Genomic DNA, 25276 nt, shown 5'->3' with positions numbered 1-25276 from the left:
GATTATACTTGTGAATATTGAGATATTGAAAATCTAATGAGATTTCTGAGAAATCTGGATACTGTATTGAGACACATTATGTTTGAAAATTTTTGAGACTATTAAGTTTGAGAAATTGAGTATGTATTGAAATTGTCTTTGGCAGGTTCAGAAGAACTGTTAGTCCAAATTACAGCCGACACTTTGTCGGATTATCGTTAAAATTTTTGAAATTTCCAATTTAGTTAGATTTTGATAAAAGTAAAAATAGCCTAAATCTTCAATAAAGTTTTTGAATAAATAAATCAAGGACTGTAATGAAATCAGATAAAATAGAGTGCTCCGGCACACTGAGTGGCATAACTTGCTCGGCTACACTGTAGTCGGGTAAGGGGTGTCACACTCATCATACTACGTACCATATCCAATAGGATACGATTTCTACTTTCAGATACACCATTCAGCTATGGTGTTCCTGGAGGAGTCAGCTGGGAAACAATGCCATGCTCTCTTAAGTATTCATCAAAATCAGTACTCAAGTATTCACCTCTACGATCTGATCGAAGAGCTTTAATACTTTTTCCTATTTTATTTTCTACTTCAGATTTAAATTCTTTGAACTTTTCAAAGAATTCATGTTTGTATTTCATCAAATACAAATACCCAAACCTTGATTTATCATCAGTAAAGGTAATAAAATAATGAAAATCACCTCTAGCCATTTCTTTAAATGGACCACATACATCACTATGTATTAGCTCCAAAATATTTTCAACTCTTAGCCCTTGTCCAACAAAGGGTGATCTAGTCATTTTGCCCTGAAGGCAGGATTCACAAGTTGAAGTAGGTTCAGAACCTAATGAGGATAGAATCCCCATTTTCTCCAGTTTTATAATCCTAACTTCTGCAACATGACCTAACCTTAAGTGCCAAATGTATTTTGAACTTGAGTTGATTTTCACCATGGCATTGCATTCATTTAGATCACTTGCATTCATTTTGTGTTTGTCATTATTATCCAAATAATAAAGACCATCATTCATATAATCCGAACCAACATATTAATTTCCAAAATAAATATTGCAAACATCATCTATGAACTGAAATTCATAGCCATTTCTAGTCAAACTAGATATAGAAATGATGTTCTTAAAAGCATTAAATACATATAAAATATTATCCAAACACAAAACATGTCCAGACATGTAAAAAGATTTAGATCCTATAGCTAAAGCTTTAACAGTTGAGCCATCGCCAATCCGAAGTCTAACATCTCAAGAACACAAGCTGCTACTATTTGCTAGTTCCTGCATATCATAAGAAATGTGAGAACTAGCATCAGTATCTAAAACCCAAGCTGTAGATGAACTATGAGTATCATCAGAATCTAAATAATAAGATATGGACATACCTTCTGAAGGTGTATCCTTCTTTCCCTTCAGAGAAGTAAGATACTCTGGACAGTTCCATTTCCAGTGCCCATCCTGCTGGTAATGGAAACACTTTCCCTTGCCTTCATCAGCTTTAGTCTTCCCTTTCTGTTTAGCTATTTTCTTGGAAGGACCAGGAATCTGACGTTTCTTTTTTCTTATTGCCCTTCTTCTTGTTGGACTTTCTAGCAGAAGAAGATGCAATCAAAGCTACCTCTTTTCCTTTATTACCCGGCATATTCTTTTGGGCAATAACCAGCATGTTGAGCAAACCAGCCAAGGTGCATTGTCACACCTTACCCCTCTGTAAGGTGTAACATGATCTCGTAGAATACCTAATGAACTACCGAACTTCATCTACCGATAACTCATTAAGTACCCTACAGGGGATTTTAAAACAATTTTCTTACTTTTTATAAGTGGTGAGCATTTTCTAATACGTATCAAAACATTTAATTAGAGTTTGAAAACTAATTAAGATTTTTGCTCCATTTTATTTTTCTGCAAATTCTATAAAAATTTCGGCAGAGTACCGTCTGTATTTTGAGAAAACGGTTCTTCAAATACCTATAAAAAGCACTTTCAAAGATTTATCTCAACAACTTCATCAATTTCACAACCATCCCAATCAATTTCAATATCATTTCTCAATTTCCAAAATTCAACAATCATTAAAATACTACCAATTAATTTCATTCAAATTAAAACAAAATATTTCCATTCATATTTCATTAAAGATAAAATAATTTATATACATCATTCCAAAAATTTACATTAGGAAAAATCCAAACCAAAGTTAACTAAAAGCTTTATACAACTCTATACAACTGCTCATGACCAATTTTACATGTCCATATATTTACATACATTTACATACATCAAAATAATTTTTACAATCAGAGTATAAAATATACCCGATAAACTTCAAAGTAGGTAGCTCCTCAATCCTCAACAGCTCACTCTACTACTCCTCTAGTCTCTATATCTGCGATAGCAATAATAGCCATCGCTGAGTACTAGGACTCAGTGGTGCACAACATACTAAAATAATCTTTATGTGGAATTTAAATCATATTTATTCAAAAATTAAACTGAACATGAAATATAAATTCAAAACATGATTTATAAGATTTTAATCCAAATAATTTCATTTTAAAAGTCTTAAAACAAATTTCATAAAAACACACAGTTATATCATGTCATTCGAAACAAATATAATCTCAATAGCCAGAGGCTAAGGAGAAGTCACAACATAAGGCTAGCTAGCTCAAATATATGTGAACCCATTCTTTTTCTTCTTTTACTGGTACACACCTCAACACTTCAGCCAGAGAAGGAATCAAAATTCGAAACTAATTTTCCCCACTAGTCATGCTAGTGAGGTATTCAAATATATGGTCATGACACTATGGTTTCAAAACTATCTTAACAATTTACTAAATATTTATTTCTATTTCAAACACAAACGATTAATCTTTCAATAATTTAAATCAGAAGCATAGTAAACATTTCAAGAAAATGGTGTCACAATTCAATATTTCAATTTATTTAAAACAATGTGCAGAAGAAAATTTACAGAAATTCTATGTTGTGCACAAACCTTATACGAGTCGCCTCTTGGCCTTGACTCGATCCCTTGGGTTCTTTCCCAGTGTTCTTTTCTACTGAAACACACAGTTTCACAGTATTTCAGTATCATAACTCATCATAAATCCAAAATAGATTCAAATTCACTTATACCTAGCTTTAATATGCTAAACTTGGTGTTCTTTAAATTTTTTTGTTTTGGGGTTACTATTCACTAACTATTCAAGTCAATTTATTGACTTTCTAAGGCTTAATAGGTATGGGAATCCTAACTATACTCACATACCACTTTTTGGTCACCAATTTTGTTGGTTTTGGTTATTTTATCAAAACTTAAGTCTTTTAGGCAAATTTTTAAATTTTCAGTTTTGATGTCTTATGTTGCATTGTTCCATTGGTCATGTTGCTGTTAGAATTTGGCTAAGTTTTCTTCACAGAAATTGTTCCTTATTGTCTTAACTTTATTTTCCTTTTTGAATCACTCCATTTGGAGTTTTGTAGCTCAAATTATAGCCATTTGAATCATAGCTGCTGGATTGGACTTAACCCAGATTTCTAGGCACCAAAACTGGTTCTGGCAATTTTAAGTCACCAAATTTGGGTGGCTAAATGACTTGGTTAAAGGCAGAATTTGGGTTTGGTTTTCTTCATGAAAGTTTTAGGTCTATATCTCAGCTTTCTACTGGTAAAATTTCAGGTCATTTAGACCTCCCTAGCCCAAGTTATGGCTAAATGAACAAATATTGTTCATTAGTCATTTTTGTACAAGTCAGATTGCCTAAGTCAGGATTTGGTCAATTTGTTCACTAGGTTTTTGTCACTTTTTGGGCATGATTTGTAAATGAAAAATGTGTCATTTTGTGTCTAGTTTCATTCCCAATTGGCCTTACACCAATTGGGCTTGTAAATTTCAGTTTTGGTCCCTGAAAGAGACCTTGGTCATGCTGCCTGCATACTGCCCACATCCAATCCGAATCTAAACCTAATTCTAACACTTCCAACATACCTCAATTGGTCACAAATGACCATTTCTCAACTCCAACATGGTCAAACATATCATTTAACAAATTTTCACATTTTTGTCTTCCAAACCCTAGGTGGCAAAACCCTAACTACACTAATTGTTACATTTAATTAATTTTAAGCATACTAACATCACTCCATCACTCAATTAAGCTTCCTAACATAATTAATTCAATCAAAATACAAGCATTTCCATCACAAACCCTAGCTGGCAGAATTTACTTCTAGTCCTCCAACAATTATTTTCATTTCATTTTAAGTTTATTTATAAGTTCTTTATGCTATAAATACATTGATTAAACTAAAAATGTCAAGTTTGCTTACTAACCTTATATAGAATTTCCTTTCTCTTCCAATCTCTTCCTTTATTTTTTCTTTCTTCTTCAATCTCCTCTTCTAGTTGCCAAAATAAGTTTTAACTATGGTGAGTAATTTTTCTATGGTGGAATTTTGTAATATTCAAGCTCAAAAATGAGCTTCAATGGTGGTTGTTCTAGTGAGGGAGAGATGAGAGAGGGAGGACGGCTAAAGGGGCAAGATGAGTCTTTTTTTCTTTCTTTCTTTTCTTTTTCTTTTATGAATTTATCCTTTAAGAAGACCATAAATTAAATTAATTAAATTTAGTTATAGTATTTATTGCATCATGCATGATGTCATGCATGATGTCATCACTTTTCACTTTTCCTTTTTCTTTTTTTTTTCCATTTATTTTTCCATTAGTTCTTTAATTTAATTTCCGATTCTGAAATTTTCTTTTCTCTGATTTTATTTGATAGTTAAGTCAGGAGTCAGCTCTCGGGGTCAATTAACCAAATTGCCCCTCGCCAGTTCGACCCAGTTTGCAAATAATTCAATATTTCTTTCGGATCCCTAACCTAATTATTTGACTGGCTTAATAATTATTTTTCGTGATTTTCTCTTTTATATTGTGTTCGCAATAGTCCTAAGGACCGCAGCGTCACATTTTACGGTTCGAAATTTGAGTTTAAATCGACTTCGCAGTCCTTCCCGAGAAGGTCACCTATCGCTGTGACTCTCGGTTCATTTAACTTCTTATGTTATGTTTTTCTTATTTATACTTAACTAATCGACAATTACTAATTATTTGTGTTTAGGGCTTATCTAGTTGTCTTAAGTATGGTTCTAATCCCCTTAATTGTCCGAACCGACACCAGTCACCGGAATAGTGAAATGTACCAGGCTATGCAAATAGGGGTGTTACATGCATTCCTGCTTAGTCATATGGAAATTTATCACAAAATTTCCAAATGACTCAGGAAGGGACTTAAGGATCAAATCCATCTACAGTTGGAAATCCATGTTAAAGTCAAGATGTTCCAACTGTTCAATCAGCCGAATCATCTTATGGACATGATCCCCAATGTTTTGTCCCTCAGACATCCTCATACGGAACAGCTGTCTAGATATCTCATACCTAGCATTCCTACTGTACTTACCATACAACTCTTGTAGGTGAAGGAGGATCTCACTCGCACTCTGCATGTTCTCATGCTGCTTCTATAACTCATTACTCAATGAAGCAAGCATGTAACACTCAGCTCTCATATCATGCTCCTTCCACTTGTCCAAAGTTTCATGTTCCTAACACTTAGCTCTCATATCAACTCCTTGCCCATCACATCTCATGTGAGGTTCAATCCTTTATCTAGCCCCTAATGCTCAAAATCTCAAGTACATCTATTACTGACTTATCTTGCATTAGTTAAGTTGATCCCATTGAGCCAGTAATTATGCAAATAATTTTAATGTTCTCAGGTACATCCAATATTGGCCACCAAACCATTTACATATTTACAACATCTCATGCTTAACAATTATTCTTAAGAAAATCTCTTAAATTAATTACATCTTATGTAAGTATTTAAAATTTCATAAAATAATTGCCTCAATGGAGGGCCATGTTATAATTACTTTAATTATACCATTTTCAACTTAATCATTTATTTGGAAGATTTTGTGGTCGTCCTAATTACTATTAAGAGACCACTTTGCACATTATCCAATTAGCATGTATATATCATATACTTGCATACATTCCCATACATCTCATGCATTCATGGATAATAGTGACTTTCTAAGGGATTCAATTCTGAGCCACCAAGAATTGAATCAGGACATCCCTAGGTGCATTTCATTTATTTATATTACAAGAGTTGCTGAAGGAGTACATAATCAACACTTGATCTTGAATTCCTCCCACTGGTCCCACCAATGCTCTTGACCTCCTTGATCTTCTTGCAATCCAATTACATAGTAATCATTGGCATACCAAGGCGAATTTACAAGAACTAAATAAATGAAATTACAATCCAAAAATATTACAACCTTTATAATACACGCCTAAAATAAATTAAAATAAATTAATCAATTTACAATCCCAAAAAAACATAAAAGAAATAAATCCAATCACATTGGTCTTTTATAGTCCATGATCATCCATCATGTATATCACTATTTAATAATTAAATAAAACATACATACTTAAATTAAATTGAATATCTCATATTCAACTTAAAAATCCAGATTTGAATATGATTCAAACAAATTTAAAAATTTAGATTTGAATCACATTCAAACAAATTTAAAAATTCATATTTGAATCACATTTCAAATAAATTTAAAAATTCATATTTGAATCAAAATTTAATTGTGTGGTTAAAACTCTAATTAAACAATTTAATTAGACATAAAAATGGACATAATTATGAGCATTAGATCAGACAATAATTGCACAAACATTGCCCAAAACCAAGCGCACCATAAGGAATGAACAAACCTTGCGCACACATAGAGTCCCATCCAAGCCACCACCTTTTTCATTGCAACCAGCAATGATCAATCATCTCATGATCAAATCACATAATAAAATTATATAATCAACAATCTAAATGGAAAATATAGTGGCTCTGATACCAATTGAAGGAGCGGAAGCATGAAAAACATATGTTGAGATCATTGAATTCAAAAATTTTTCATCTAGGGTCACATGCATCATGCAAGATTCATTTTTATCTATTTGATTTCAATAATAAACAGCATATTAAAACTCTTTTAATATGTTTTTGGATCTACATTTGCCATTTAAGATTTTAGAATTAACAGATTAATTCATTAGAACCCTAGATTAAATTAAGAACAAGTGCACTAACATTTTTGATGCACTGCAGTGTGTTTGGCACCTTTGGAATGCGCCTAGGACAACAGATGTTGTCCCTCTAGCTTGTCCATACCTAGATTACCAATGGCAACCCCTTGAACAGCTTCTAAAGCTTTTCCAATCAATTAGAAAATCAAGTTTTACCTTTTGAAAGATTACAGATGTAAATAAGACACTAGAAATAATTTCTAGTATTTTTAATTCAAGAGATTGTTGGCAAATCTCTTTGAATTGTTGAGAGATGAAGAAGAAGAGAGGAAGATGTAGCCAAGGGTGGCGGCATCAAAGAGAGAATGAGAAGCTAATTATTTTTCTTTTCATCCTTTCCTTTATATAGCTAGGTCACCACTTTAAACCCTTGCCACATGTCACCTTCTGATTGGCTCTAGGTTTAATTGACCCAATCACATTGTGCCAAGTGTCAAACCTATATTTAATCTTAACTTTGATCATCTTATATGATTAAAAGACATATAGCAAGCTTATGTGTAGTGCCATGTGTCACCATCTCATGGTGCCACATGTCACCCTGTGAAATGACCAAAATACCCCTGTGTCTTAATTTTGAATTTTCAACCCAAAATAATTATTTCTCTTCTTCTAATCAATTTATATCAAATATAAATTAATTAATTAATCTCTATTAATTAATTTCTCATTAATTAAATTCATATTTAAACACTTTAAATATAAATTTAACTTATACTATACATCCAATATGTCACACCCTACTCCTCCGTAAGATGTAACATAATCCCGCAGTACACCTAATGAATTACCGTACTTCACCTATCGATAACCCATTAAATATACTACAAGGGATTTTAAAATAATTTTCGTGAAACTTAAATCATCGATTAAAATCTGGTGTTAGAAAAATTTTTTAAAATTTCGGCAGAGTGCTGGTTGTATTTTGAGAAAACAGTTCTTCAAACCTGCAAAAGAAAACACTCCCAATATGTTTTCTCAAATATAACTCTAATAACTTCATTTCAACTTACAATTCAAATCTCAATAATCAAATCAATTATTCTCAAACCAACCTCATCATAAAAGAAATATTTCATTGATTACAAGACTCAAAATTAATATTACAAAACTATTCAGGTAAATGAAATCTCAAATTTACATTTACAATAATTTACATTTAATTACATATCAAAATATTTTACAAGAGTTTTTATACAACTGCTCAAATAATTTACATACATATTATTACATGCATACATCAAAACCTGTGTATATGGGTATACTTGGAGCTGATCTGAATGTCTCTTCAAAGAAGCTTACTCAATTGCTCTATGCTCTTTTCACCTGCAACAGGATACAAAGCTATCACTGAGTGGTGAACTCAATGGTGCACAACTATAATTTAAAACATAGTACAATATACCTTAACAAAAATTACAGCAATTAATTTGGAAATCTGGATACTCATCAAATTCCAAAACTCAAAATATTCATTGCCAATAATATAAATCATTCGTATAAAATGACTTTGATCAAGAAATTCAATTTATCAAATCATAACTAACCATTTAAGGTAATTCCAACAAAATCAATTATACATAAATCATAATTGAAATCACAATTCTTTACTATTCAAAAACATTCTTCATCTTGAAAACCGTTCTTTATCTCAAAAACCATTATTTATCTCAAAAACTATTCTTTATCTCACTAACTATGCAAGACTAATCCGAAAGGGCCATCTTCAGGGTGATTCTAACTCCCTATAGTCGGGGAGGTCGAATCGGATTCTAACTCCCTATGGTCGGGGAGGTCGAATCATCGTGCACAGTACACACCACAATAATAAATCTTCCGAAAGGGCCATAACATAAAAAAACTTAGATATAACCTCTAATAAGAGGAGAATCTAATACAGAATTTTTGGTCATTTTGGACAGCTTGTAACCATTCTCAATATGCACACTATAATACAGAATTTTCCAAAGTCCATTTACATCATTTAACCACATGAACATAACACATTTACATACCCAATTCCAAACCATTATACACATATCCATGCTACCATCAATAACAACATCTTAAACAATTATAAACAAGTAAAAACAAGCTACATACACTGAATTTCCATGGCTGCCAAAATGTACATCTCTATTAACACATCAAACTTCAAAAATGCTTCCATAAATCAACTACCCACAACCTTGGTTACACTTTTAATAAAACAAGAACTGAAAACACTCACTTACCACTTTTGAAGTTCTTCAAAACCTCACCCAAACTTCTTCTTTTTGCTTCCAATGTTTTCCCCAAGCTGAGTATGCAAGGTTTAATGAAGGATTTATGCTGAAAGGAAGCTTGAATCATGGATGCATGGGTGTGGATGTGAGTTTGGCCATGGAGTCTCCCATGGAGTTCATTTTGGCCACTCTTCCAAAGGTTGAAGATGACAGAATTTTCTGTCCAAAGGTTGATTAAAGGTCCACTTAAGTGATGTTAGTGGAGCACTAATTGATTAAAAATCTATTTTAATGTTAAACTTTCTAATTTTTGTAATTTGGCCACCACACTTTCACTATTTACATAATCTATCTCATTTTAATTTTTTATGGTATTTTCAAATTTTAATATCATTTATTTTTAATGGACATTTAGGTCAAAAGATAACTTGGAGTGTCAAATGACAACAATACCCCTATTCGGATTGCATTCCCGATTTTTCAGTAACACCGAGTTTTGTCATTTCCTCGATTTCTCGTTTTTCTTTGTACTAATTAATTAATTTTTTTTTTGATATTTCTAATGATATTTATACTTCAATAGATGTTTATTTAAGTCTTAAAAATATTTTTCAGGGTTTCCGGCGATCCAGGGCTAGTCAACATTCCACGCCGTAATTTCCTAGTGCGGTCACCCATCGCTATGGTTTTCGGCTCGTTTAACTTGGTTACATTTCATTGCTATTATTTTTCCTTTGTTTTTCTTGTATTTTATTTTCTTGTGTTTCATTATTTTATGTCTCCTCACCCATATCTAAGTGTAGTTCTAGGCATCCTAGCTGTCCGGACAGACACTGTCACCGGAACAGTAGAACGCACTACCGAACATAAGGGTGTTACAATTCTCTCCCCCTTAAAATAAATTTCGTCTTGAAACTTTACCTGGCATCAGTTTCTGAACAGTTGTGGGTGCTATCTCCTCATGTCCTCTTCACGTTCCCAAGTAGCTTCGTGGCCTGAATGATGGTTCCACAGCACTTTAACTAGGTATATCTTTTTATTCCTCAGCTGCTTCACCTCATATGCTAGAATTTCTATGGGTTCTTCCTCGTATGAAAGTTCTAGATTTACCTCAATCTCTTCAACTGATAGGACATGAGATGGGTCAGATCTTTATCTCCTTAACATGGACACATAGAAGACACTGTGTATCCTTTCTAGCTCTGGAGGTAATGCTAACCGATATGCCAAAGGACCCACTCTCTCTAGAACCTCGTATGGTCCGATAAAACGAGGACTCAGTTTCCCCTTTTTGCCAAATCTCATAATCCTCTTCCAAGGAGAAACTTTAAGGAATACATTATTACCCATTGCATATTCAATATCTCCTCTTTATATCAACATAGGACTTCTGACGGTCTGATGCATCCTTGAGTCGATCTCTGATCAATCTGATCTTTTCCTCTGTCTGCTGAATAATTTCTAGCCCAATCATCTTCCCTTCACCTACTTCATCCCAACATAGGGGAATTCTGCACTTTCTGCCATATAAAGCTTCATATGGAGGCATCCCAATGCTTGATTCGTAGCTGTTGTTATAAGCAAACTCAATCAAAGGCAAGTGTATATCCCAACTACCTTCAAACTCAATCGCACAAGCCCGTAGCATATCCTCCAATATCTGAATTACCCTCTCAGACTAGCCATCTATCTGTGGGTCGAATGTCGTGCTGAAGTTCAATCTAGTTCCTAGGGCTCTCTGAAGACTACCCCAGAATCTAGAAGTGAACCTAGGATCTCTGTCTGATACAATTGATACTGGCACTCCATGCAGTTTTACAATCTCATTTATGTACAATCTGGCCAATCTCTCCAACTATAGTCCATCCGGACTGTCAAAAAGTGAGCAGACTTGGTTAGTCTATCAACTATGACCCATACTGCATCATGACTATTCTATGTCCTTGAAAGTCTCATCACAAAATCCATAGTTATCTGTTCCCTTACAATATTTCATAGGGTGCCATTTGTATGCTAGCTTGACATTTATTATTATATACAAATTCTATTAGTGGGAGGTATCTGTCCCATCTCCCCTCGAATTCAAGAACACAAGTTCTCAGTATATTCTTGAGGGCTTATTACATTTTACAGGTTATTATTATCATTTCATTTCATTATTTACAGAAACTCAATGAGTTTCAGAATTTACCTGAATTACTTGTTTCGACTGTCCATCCGTCTGAGGATGATAAATCGTATTGATATCTCTAAACTTATAGCAATTATTGTGGTACAGGTAGTTCACATTATTGTAACCAAGTTACTGACTCCAGCTACCTTACAAGTGTAGTCTTTCGACAGGCTAATTCTGAAGTTTTAAATTTCTGACTAAAATTTTCACATTTATTTCCAGTAATAGCACTCTATTTGGGCGTAGCTGTATCAATTTATAGATTACTTACAAATATTCTTATTTTATTATACCACGAGGAAGCATGTAGCTCTACATAATAATCCTGTATCGGTACTGTAATCTGTAGCTTACAATACAAACATCGAGAACATTACATAGTCATTACGTTATAACCTCATGGGCTAGGTTTTCTAACATCTTATCTTTCTCGAATCCACTAATATCCTAAATCGGTTATGATTACAATATCCCTTGACAATTACTAACAATAACATCTTTGCCCTCATCTAGAGCAATTCTATTACTGTAACTTACTTTTAGGTCCTCTTGCCTTACATTAAGTAGGCGCGCCAATTAGCTTTATAATTTATGGTGTATTAGAAAATACTTTTAGCTAACAATTCTTCCAAATTAATGTCAATCATACTTGTTATTATAGTTTTTATCCTAAAGGACTAGTCACTAATACATCAAAATTCATTCCCATGTAAAGAAATAGCAACAGAACATATAGTTCTAACACTAGCACACAACTAAGTAATGCTGGGATAAAATAATAACTAATTGTTTCTTTCAAAAATTAAGAACTTACTAACAGCTACATCCGAAGTTTCTATTCTTTCCCCTTGGCGCATAGTGGACGCTCTAACTGGTGCGCTACTATATTTTAGTTGATTCACTGTGTTATGGTGGTGAAGAGTACCAACTCTATTTCTATCTCCACTCTGACTGATTGTTTGTGAACTCCGGAGAGCAGATCGAGGTGCTCTAGCACAATCTCTAACAAAGTGTCCAAGGTTTCCACAATTGTAGCAAGCTCCAGAGGCCTTACGACAAATACCTCCATGTAGCTTACCACAAATATGGTAGAAACAGGCAGAATAGGAACTTCTGGTTGTTCGACGATAAGATTTTGGTGTTCTCTGCCCTGATGATCCGTCTCTGTCATATCCCTGAGCTCGGGGTTCCTCAAATTGTTTTCTTTTCCCCAAATTACTGCTCGAGCTCTGACCCATATGTTTCTCCCTCTTTTCCTTTTCACACTGCCTTTGTGGGGGTTGGGTTTGTGCTTGAGCTTGAGCTGACAGAGTATCAGCCATTTGTTGAAAGAAAGTGGCCATTTGCTGGGCCATTTATGCAGTAATTTGTACCGGTAAAACTGGTACAGTTGGGCCTTCGACACTTTGTGGGGTTGGGGCCTCAACTTGTACTTATGACATTATAGACTATTCCATTGTCTCATTTTTCTCTTCCATATCTTTTCACAGGATTTTCTATTCCTCTACAACCAACACAAGGAGATTCTACTCCATTAGTTCATATTTATGATGTAAATGTACTATATGTATCAAACATTTGAGCAGTTGTAGTTACCAATAAAAAGATTTCAAATTCACAATTCAAAATTTACTTTAAAACCATTGCTCTGATACCACAAAATATGTCACACCCTACTCCTCCATAAGATGTAACATGATCCCATAGTACACCTAATGAATTACCATACTTCACCTACCGGTAACCCATTAAATATACTACAAGGGATTTTAAAATAATTTTCGTGAAACTTAAATCATCGATTAAAATCTAGTGTTACAAAAATTTTTCAAAATTTCGGCAGAGTGCCGATTGTATTTTGAGAAAATAGTTCTTCAAACCTGCAAAAGAAAACACTCCCAATATGTTTTCTCAAATACAACTCCAATAACTTCATTTCAACTCACAATTCAAATCTCAATAATCAAATCAATTTATTCTCAAACCAACCTCATCATAAAAGAAACATTTCATTGATTACAAGACTCAAAATTAATATTACAAAACTATTCAGGTAAATGAAATCTCAAATTTACATTTACAATAATTTACATTTAATTACATACCAAAATATTTTACAAGAGTTTTTATACAACTGCTCAAATAATTTACATACATATTATTACATGCATACATCAAAACCTGTGTACATGGGTATACTTGGAGCTTATCTGATATCTCTTCAAAGAAGCTTACTCAATTGCTCTATGCTCTTTTCACCTGCGACAGCATACAAAGCTATCACTGAGTGGTGAACTCAGTGGTGCACAACTATAATTTAAAACATAGTACAATATACCTTAATAAAAATTACAGCAATTAATTTGAAAATCTGGATGCTCATCAAATTCTGAAACTCAAAATATTCATTGCCAATAATATAAATCATTTGTATAAAATGACTTTGATCACGAAATTCAATTTATCAAATCATAACTAACCATTTAAGGTAATTCCAACAAAATCAATTACACATAAATCATAATTGAAATCATAATTCTTTACTATTCAAAAACATTCTTTATCTCAAAAACCATTCTTTATCTCACTAACTATGCAAGACTAATCCGAAAGGGCCATCTTCAGGGTGATTCTAACTCCCTATGGTCGGGGAGGTCGAATCGGATTCTAACTCCCTATGGTCGAGGAGATCGAATCATCGTGCACAGTACACACCATAATAATGAATCTTCCGAAAAGGCCATAACATAAAAAAACTTAGATCTAACCTCTAATAAGAGGAGAATCTAAGCATGTGCACGTACCATGGTAATCAAAACACAACTAACTCCATTGTCTTCTCAACAAATGAGAGAGACGGGTAATAACCTAGTCAAGCATCTATAGTGAAATATAAAACAATATCACAATCCTTTTAGTGAGCATAAATCATAGTACAATTCGATTCAAAGTTAATTCCAATATCCAATAATTTTTATACTCATCACAATTCAAATCATAAATTTGCATTTTTCCATGCAATTTGCCCATCACAATTCAAAACATGTTCTATCACAATTTTTCAAAACATAATTTATTCAATCCACAACAATCCTTAAAACTTGTGGAAATACCATTTCACAAAGCTAAATTCATACATACTATAACAATTTCCATAATCATTGAATTAAATCCAATGCTTGTTAAACATAATACATAAGAAAAATATGTCATTTAATCATATGAAATATTCAGAACAAAATCAGTTAAAAACTAGTTGTGCACAAACCTCTGATAAATGCCTCTTGGCTCTGACTCAGTGTTTCCTTCCCCTTCCCTGAGTCTTTGCTAACTGAAACATACAATTTGAAGTGTTTCAGTACTCATTTAAATCGTCTCTAATAATAAGGCTTAATAATTAATTTATTGAATTCTATTATTTTCCAAGTCAACCTAAGATGTTGACCCTCGATGCATTCTAGGTGAATTAGGTTTAATATTATCAATATGTCACATTTTATAGCCCTTTAGTGTTGGTATATGTTACCAATTTAATTTTCAAGTATATTGCATTTTATTACAATTTGCCGGATTTCGGTATACTAATTTCACCTAGTCAGATGACCTAGTTCCCTCCATTTTTGGGTTTCGGTCCAAACTACAAACTTGTAGGTCTATGTCTTATTGCATGCGGGGCAAAATTTCAGGTCATTCTGAGTTGTGTAGACCAAGATATGGTCAATTTACCAATGCTGGACAAAATGCACTAAAATGGTAGGTTTAGGTCACTTTTGGTTCAGCTAGTTTTGATACCTAAACTTGTGCAAGCTATTTGGCTTGGTTCTAGCCATTTTGGGCTTTGTTGTCCTCATAAAAATTGTAGATCCATGTCTAAACTATTCATGGTAAAAATTTCAGGTCATTTGGACCTATTTTGAGTGAGTTATGGCCAAAACACTAACTACTGCCCAAATGGTCAATTTTCAGGCTTAATTTGGTCATTTTTCAAGTCACCTTCTAGGCAGAATTTTGGTAAGCTTCCTTCATGAAAGTTGGCACATTTTGTGCCTAGTTTCACCTCCAGTTGGTCTCATACCAATTGGAGTCACACAATTAAGGTTCTAAGCCAAAACATACACTGCCCTATTATACACTTCTCATCACTTACCAATTACATATTAAACACTTACCAAATTACTTCCTTCATGCCAATTCTGATTTGTACCTTACCATTAACACCTTTAATAACACATTTTTTATCATTTTGGATAGCTTGTAACCATTCTCAATATGCACACTATAATACAGAATTTTCCAAAGTCCATTTACATCATTTAACCACATTAACATACCCCTTTTACATACCCAATTCCAAACCATTATACACATATCCATACTGCCATTAATAATAACATCTTAAAAACCATAAACAAGTAAAAAAAAGCTACATATACTGAATTTCCATGGCTGCCAAAATGTACATCTCTATTAACACATCAAACTTCAAAAATTCTTCCATAAATCAACTACCCACAACCTTGGTTACACTTTTAATGAAACCAGAATTGAAAACACTGACTTACTACTTTTGAAGTTCTTCAAAACCTCACCCAAACTTCTTCTTTTTGCTGCCAATGTTTTCCCCAAGCTGAGTATGCAAGGTTTAACGAAGGATTTATGGTGAAAGGAAGCTTGAATCATGGATGCATGGGTGTGGATGTGAGTTTGGCCATGGAGTCCCCATGGAGTTCATTTCGGCCACTCTTCCAAAGGTTGAAGATGACAGAATTTTCTATCCAAAGGTTGATTAAAGGTCCACTTAAGTGATGTTAGTGGAGCACTAATTGATTAAAAATCTATTTTAATGTTAAACTTTCCAATTTTTGCAATTTGGCCACCACACTTTCACTATTTACATAATGTATCTCATTTTAATTTTTCATGGTATTTTCAAAGTTTATTATCATTTATTTTTAATGGATATTTAGGTCAAAAGACAACTCGGGGTGTCAAATGACCACAATGCCCCTATTCGGGTTGCATTCTCGATTTTTTTGTAACACCTAGTTTTGTCGTTTCCTCGATTTCTCGTTTTTCTTTATACTAATTAATTAATTTTTCTTTGATATTTTTAATGACATTTATACTTCAATAGATCTTTATTTAAGTCTTAAAAATATTTTCCAGGGTTCCCTGTGATCCAAGGCTAGTCAACGTTCTACGCCGCAACTTCCTAGTGCGACCACCCATCTCTATGGTTTTCGGCTCGTTTAACTTGGTTACATTTCATTGCTATTATTTTTCTTTTGTTTTTCTTGTATTTTCTTTTCTTGTATTTCATTATTTTATGTCTCCTCACCCATATCTAAGTGTAGTTCTAGGCATCCTAGCTGTCCGGACAGACATTGTCACTGGAACAGTAGAACGCACTACCGAACATAAGGGTGTTACACAATAACCTAGATTTGATTTCAAGTCATGCTAGGGACTTTGCAATCTAATTGCAAACCGAACCTATTTAATTAATCAATTAAACTCTTTAATTAATTAATTAAATCATATTTAATTTGGTGATTACTTGTGTATATATGTGACTTACTAGGCTCATCACTAATTGACAATGAGACATGATATCAACTCTTAACATCATCAGAACTCTTTTTACCATAAATGATTTCTCTAAATCATTTTATACAGCTGATAGACTATGGTTAACACCTAGCATAGCATGCCGTAGCCACCCAATCAGTAATAAAGTTTACCTTAAATGAACCTATAATCATATGTTACCATGCACTAGAATCTCTCTGTTACAAAATCCCAATTCAAGCTGGAGTCATGGTTTATGTCAAACCCTATTTGCTATAAATATTATGTTCTCTTTTAATTTCAGTTCTTGATTAAAAAGATTTTCTCATCAGAAACTCTTTTCTTATTAAATCTATTTGTCCTGACCAAGAACTTGAAACATCAAGAACAATTAAATGAACATAGGATTTTATCCCTATTTACTTAGGATAACAGATTCCATCTTGATCAATACCTACCTCCATATATAACTAGTAGGAGCTAACACATGCCCATATACCCATACACAGTATAAGTATGAAAGCAGTATCAAACTCAAACCACCTATATACAAGATAACTGTGCTATCTCAGGTCTAAAGATTATATGCACTTATATGATTTATGATAATGCATTGACAAGAGTAAACTCCATGTGCTTGTCACAAATGTCACTGGTTCGACCTACTTATCATATATAAGTGCCCATCATATTTGTTATATGGCATGAGACTCACCATTCCATCTTATTTACATCTCATATAAATAACTTGGGAACAAACATGATTACAATCTTTCTGGAAAAGTCATGTCCTTATTGTGAAGTATCTTCGATTGTGAACCAATTTATGATACTTTGTGCTAGAAATATTGTCACTCATATTCTTAACAACTTAAGAATAGAATTTCTAATAAAATATCAATAGACCTTTTCTATTACACATAAATATATTATGTAAACGGAAAAGTGAAAATGCCCTTTTATTAATAAAAAATGTACAAAATACATATTAAATGATATGCTCTAGAGCATACTACTAACAGTAACTACCATTTGTCCCTCATCATTAACCTCTAAACTAGCATGCAGAGTTCTCAATTCATCCACCATGGATAAAGGAGAAACTCTCAAACTAGCCATGGTCTTACGGCTCAAAGCATCAGCTACCACATTAGCTTTCCCTGGTTGATAATCTATTAAGCAGTCATAATCCTTTATCAATTCTAACCACCTCCTCTATCTCAAATTCAGCTCTTTCTGAGTGCGCAGATATTTTAAGCTCTTGTGATCTGTATAGATATAACACTTCTCCCCATACAAAAAATATCTCCAGATCTTCAAAGCAAAAACAATGGCAGCAAGCTCCAAGTCGTGTGTAGGGTAGTTTCTCTCATGTGGTTTTAGGTGGCATGATGCATTTGCAATAACATTTTGATCTTACATCAGTACACAACCTAACCCATTGTGAGAAGTATCACTATAAACTGTATATTCTTTACCCGGTGTAGGTACAGTAAGGACTAGAGCTTCAGTCAAACATCTCTTCAATTCATCAAAACTCTACTGACATTTATCAGTCCATTGAAATTTTACATTTTTCCTAAGCAGTCTAGTTAGTGGAGATGCCAACATAGAAAATCCCTTTACAAACCAGTAGTAGTATCCAACTAAACCCGGAAAATTATGGACTTCTGTAACATTCCGGGGCAGCTTCCAATTAAGGATAGCTTCAATCTTGTTAGGATCTACCTTAATGCCCTCTACTGGTACTATATGCCCCAAGAAAGCAATTTCTTTCAGCCAAAATTCAAATTTCGATAATTTGACATAAAGTTGTTTCTCCCTTAAGATCTGCAGGACAATCCTTAGGTGCCTATCATGCTCCTCTGCATTCCTTGAATACACCAAAATATCATCAATAAACACAACTACAAATTGGTCGAGGTATGGTCTGAAGATAGTGTTCATCAAATCCATAAAAGTAGCTGGAGCATTAGTTAACCCGAATGGCATAACCAAAAACTCATAGTGGCCATATCGAGTTCTAAAAGTAGTTTTTGGAATACTCTGCTCTTGCACCCTCAACTAATAATAGCCCGCTCTCAAATCAATATTGGAAAACACAGCTGCACCTTTCAACTGATCAAACAAATCATCTATGCGGGGCAGTGGGTATCTATTCTTTATTATCACCTTATTCAGCTGTCTGTAATTGATGCATAAACGAAGAGTGCCATCTTTCTTCTTAACAAACAACACTGGCACTCTCCAAGGTGACACACTAGGGCGAATAAAGCCCTTATCAAGCAACTCATGTAACTGCACCTTCAACTCCTTCAATTCAGCAGGTGCCATTCTGTAAGGTTTGAGATTGGGTCCACAAGGCATAACCTCTATTTCAAACTGCACCTCTCTTTCCGAAGGTAATCCTAGTAATTCTTCAGGAAACACATCCGAAAAGTCGCATACTACAGGAATGTCCCTCAATGTTGGACTCCCTACCCGGGTGTCTACCACATGGGCCAAATATGCTTCACACCCTCTTCGAATCATTTTTCTGGCAAGTGCAGTAGAAATAAGGTTTGATGGCAATAACTGCCTCTCCCCATGTATTACCACATCACTGTATTGAGGGAGACCAAAAGTAACTGTCTTCAGTCTTACAGTCAATCATAGCATTATGCCTGGCTAACTAATCCTTACCCAAGATAATATCATAATCTCTTAAGGGCATTTCTATCAAATCGGACAGAAAAGTATGTCTTTGGATTACTAAAGGACAATCCTTATATACCCTATTTACCCTGACCTTCTGGCCTAATGGACTTGTCACTAACACATCAAAGTCACACACGGAATAGTAGTAGAATAGATAACACTAACATTGACATACGAATGTGTGGAGCCAAGATCAAATAACACATATGCATCTTGGTTAAGGATAGAAAAAGTACCCGCTACAATATCTGATGTCTCAGCCTCCTCTCTCTGACGCATCGTGTACACCCTGGCTGGTGCGCCACTCAGTTCAGGCTGATTAACTGTGGCCTGACTGCTAGAGGAACTACCCTTGCCTCTGCCTCCGCCTCTACTAACTGAAGGAGAACCCCTCGGGGTAGAAGCTTAGGCTGATCCCTCGGATGTAGCAGATGGTCCAGAACGGCGTGCACTTGTACTGTCACACCTTATCCCTGGTAAGGCATGACATGTTCCCATAGCATACCTAATGAATTACCGAACTCCACCTACCGATAACCCATTAGTTATGTTACAAAGGATTTTAAAACAAATCATAGCTTTTTATCTTATTAATTCTTTTGCGAAAAACTGCATGAGAATAGTTAAAATTCCATGTAAATATTCATTGGAAATAATGATAGACTAAATATTGTAAAAGTTACATTTTCATAAGTCTCAAAATAAAATACAAATAGTTACAAACTCAAAATACTTTAGTAATGCAATACTTTTTAATACAAACTGCTCAATGTCCGTACATTCATACATATAGGTACAAAATACATCCAAAGGAATCACAAGGGTATACCTAACATAAATACCCACAATCAATACTAAAATGCTGTTTCCAAGTCTCTCACTCAGCAGCCTTCTCCTTTCCCTTACCTGCGACAGCATAAAGAAGCTATCGCTAAGTATATCACTCAGTGGTGCACAATTAATAACTTTAAAACTTAAGGTAAAACATAATTTGTCAAAGCATAATAAATCACATTTTTCTTAAGCATGAAAACTTCACAATAGTTCTAAGTCCATAAGAGCCATTTATTAGAATAACATTTCAAAAGAGAAATCACACTTCATAAATCACAATTCACAAGCATTAGTGTTGCCAATATCAACACACAGTTTAGGCCATGACATAAAATTTCACGATCAGTGCCGTGTTGTACACCACGATGAAACAATCTCAACCTCATTAACCGTTATTAATAAGGGAAGGGCTAGCTAGCTAATGAGTACTCATGTAGTCTTACCCCACTAACCGTTATTAATGGGAGACATAATTAATATTAATTATCAACCCCAAATAGCCATTACTACTGGGGAGTTCCGAAAGGGACTGTCATGCTAACTGTGGTTTCAAAATAGTTTCCAAAAAATTTCCCACTCAACAATCACATTTATAAACCAATAAACACATTTAAATTCATCATAATATCCATATAAAGGTGGCAACACCCAAATTTCTTAAATGCAAGAGAAAAACCATATTTCAGTCAAAGTAAACTTGTTTAAAGCAAACTCATTCAATTTAACATATTCCAAGCAATTTACAAGTTTAAAAATGAAGAAAAGGTTAATTGTGCACAAACCTTCAATAATTCTCCTTCCTTCTTACTTACTTCTCCTTGTCCGTTCTAACTTCTTTTTCTACTGAAAATACACAAATAGAATACCTCAATACCAATCTTAATTGCTTCCAAGAACTCATTACATGCATGTCTAATGCATCCCAAGTTAGCTTTGAAAATTTTAGAATATTTTGGTTTTGGGACAGCTTGGTGCCCCAATCTTTGAACTCAATTTTTACCTAGTTTCAATCATAATTTGGTGAGGTGTTCTTCATCAAAATTATTCATCTAGGTCTAACTTTATTTTCCTTTTTGAATCGCCTAATTTGGAGCTGTGTAGCTCAAGTTATGCCCAAAAAACGATTACAGTTCACGTTACTATTCATGCTGCAGATTCAGTTCTGGCAGATTTATCTATCCAATTTCGTTCAGCAATTTGGTCAAGTTAAGTCCATAATTTGGTCTAATGTTCTTCATATGAAATGTTCTACTATGTCTTAGGTTTCCATCAGTTCAAAAATCGCCTAAATCGGAGTTTTCTAGAGAGAGTTATGGCTATGCAAAATTTAGTATTCATATGGTAAATCTGCAATTCTGCAAATTAGGTGATTCAACTTTGCTCAGCAATTTGATTGGGTTAAGTCCATAATTTGGCCTCAAGTTCTTCATATGAAATGTTCTACTATGTCTTAGGTTTCCATTGGTTCAAGAATCGCCTGAATCGAAGTTTTCTAGAGAGAGTTATGGCCATGCAAATTTTACTGTTCATATGGTTAAATTCTGCAGGTTCTAGAATTTTGTCTCTAAGTTCAAGGCTCATTTCGGATAGCTTAAGGTCATTTTCGAGGCACGGTATCTTCATGAAAATTCTAGCCCTGTGTCTTAAGTTTTGTTTCCAGTTGGTTTCACACCAATTGGAGTTGTGTAGCTTAATTTATGGGCTGTCAAACACACTGAACTCAGTGTGTAAAATTCTGCCCTAGGTTCAATTTTTTCATTTCTTCAGTTATTCCCACTAACCAACCTCAATTCACATTTAATTCACCCAAAATTACTATAATTTAGCATTGACACATCAATGGCACTTCCTAGCACAAATCCCACAATTTTCAAACACCAAAGTTTACAATTTTCCCTAATCCTACCATTTCATTACGTCTATTCATCAACCCAATGTCAATTCAACTAAATAAATCTCAAATGATCATAATTTAATACTACACACACTAATTTCACTCTCTAGCCCCAAAACTCAATTTTCTCATGAACCCTAATCTTCCATAATTTAATTTATGCAATCCCATGAAATCTTACTACTCCAAATCATGCATACTAACTCAATTTAACTTAGATTTATCATCAATTTAACTAAAATACATCAAAACCTTAATTTTCCCTAAGTTGGCCAAAACACTAGTTTAGATTTCCATACATGTTTCCTTTCAATTTCTCATGTTATTTCATCACAAGTAAACTTAATTCAAAGTCTATACAACTAATCTAACATGAAAAGACACTTACCTCAATTGTGACCTTCCCAAATCTTTAATTTCTTCCAAATCTCTTGTCTCCCCTTGCTTTTAATCTCTCGATCAATGTTTAATTTGATGTTCTCTACCAATTAGATGCAAAACCCATAGAGGAAAAGCAAGGAATTGAGTTGTGAGAATGGGTGTCAATGGAGAAAGAAAGAAGAAGAAGAAGGAAAGAAAGAGAGAAGGAGAGAGAGTGGGTGGTAACTAAATAGGGGAGAGAAGAGGGTTTTCCCTTTATATATTTATCCCCATTTTTTTATTTATTTGATTCATTTAATTGAGCTATCCATAGCCCATTGATACTAAAATTTTAATTGGGTCAAAATGGAATTAAAATTTTAGATTTTTATTTCTTTTATTTTCTTTTCACTCTACACTTGAATTCTTTTCCTAAAAAAAAAATTATTTCATAATTCAATATTTTATTTTCATTTTATTTAATTTACATTTTGGTCAAAAGTCAACTCTTAAGGTGAATTGACCAAAATGTCCCTTATCGGGTCATAATCCCTCTTTTTCAATATACCCAGTGAATCTTTATATTTCTAGGTCACTTGAATTTTTATTGTGTCTATCTCAATTAATTTTCTATTTATTTTTGGTCCTCAAGGTGTTTTTGAATAGTACTAATCACGGACCAAATATTGTACTATTCATAACTCGGAGGTTCGGGGTGTTACAATTCTCCCCTCCTTAAAAATAAATTTGCTCCTCGAAATTTATCTGGTCTTAGTCTCTGAATAGCTGTGAGTCCTGCCTTCTCATATCCTCCTCACGCTCCCATGTAGCCTCCTGGCCTGAATGATTGTTCCACAGCACTTTCAACAGAGGTATTTGCTTGTTCCTCAGCTGCTTCACCTCATATGCCAAGATCTTTATGGGCTCTTCGTCATATGTTAGGTCTGGATTCACCTCAATCTCCTCTACTGGCAAAATGTGAGAGCGGTCTGATCTATACCTCCTCAACATGGAGACATGGAAGACATTGTGAATCTTTTCCAACTCCGGAGGCAATGCAAGTCTATATGCCAATGGACCCACTCTTTCCAAAACCTCATACGGCCCAATGAAGCGAGGACTTAGTTTCCCCTTTCTACCAAATCTCATTATCCTCTTCCATGGGGAAACTTTCAGGAATACCTTGTCACCCACACTGTATTGAATATCTCTTCTCTTTAGGTCAATGTAGGACTTCTGTCTATCCGTTGCAATTTTGAGTCTGTCTCTAATGAGCTTAACTTTTTCTTCCGTCTGCTGCACTAATTCTGGGCCAATCAACTTCCTCTCGCCCACTTTATTCCAACACAAGGGAGTTCTACACTTTCTGCCATAAAGTGCTTCATATGGAGGCATCCCGATGCTTGACTGATAACTGTTGTTGTAGGCAAATTCAATTAAAGGCAAGTGTGTGTCCCAACTCCCTTCAAACTCAATCACACAAGCGCGAAGCATATCCTCCAAAATCTTAATGATCCTTTCATATTGGCCGTCTGTCTGTGGATGGAATGTTGTACTGAAGTTCAATCTAGTTCCTAGGATTTTTTTGAGACTACCCCAGAATCTAGAAGTGAACCTTGGGTCTCTGTCTGACACAATAGACACTAGCACTCCATGTAACCTCACCACATCATCAATGTACAGTTTGGCCAATCTTTCCAAGCTGTAATCTATCCTCACTGGCAAGAAGTGTGCAGACTTGATCAATCTATCAACAATAACCCAAACTGCATCATGATTCTTTTATGTATATGGAAGTCCAGTCACGAAGTCCATAGTGATTCTTCCCATTTCCATTCAGGAATTGGCAATGGCTGTAGCAACCCTGCAGGCACTTGGTGTTCTGCCTTTACTTGCTGACAAGTTAGGCATTTGGCAACATATTCTGCAATGTCTTTCTTCATTCCTCTTCACTAATAGTGTTCTTTCACACTTCTGTACATTTTGGTTCCACCAGGGTGCATTACAAAATGTAAATCATATGCTTCCTTTAAAATGGTCTGCCTCAGTTCAACATTCCCAGGAATGCACATTCTACCCTTATATAACAACAAGCCGTCATCATTTACTGATAATTCTGGTTTCTTGCCATCCCGAGCCTCTTCCATTAACTTGACATACTTATCATCCTTCTGTGCAACTGCTTTAATTTGTTCTACCAGCATTGGCTTCACTTGCCAAGTAGCTACCATCTGCCCATCTTCATTAATCTCCAAATTAGTATGAAATGCCCTTAACTCATGCACCATGGACAATGGAGAAACCCTTAAACCAACCATAATCTTACGACTTAAAGCATCA

The sequence above is a fragment of the Hevea brasiliensis genome, chromosome 1 (genome assembly GCF_030052815.1).
Source record: "Hevea brasiliensis isolate MT/VB/25A 57/8 chromosome 1, ASM3005281v1, whole genome shotgun sequence".
In the NCBI taxonomy this organism is placed as follows: Eukaryota; Viridiplantae; Streptophyta; class Magnoliopsida; order Malpighiales; family Euphorbiaceae; genus Hevea; species Hevea brasiliensis.
The sequence above is the reverse complement of the archived record's forward strand: the minus strand, read 5'-3'. Positions refer to the sequence as shown.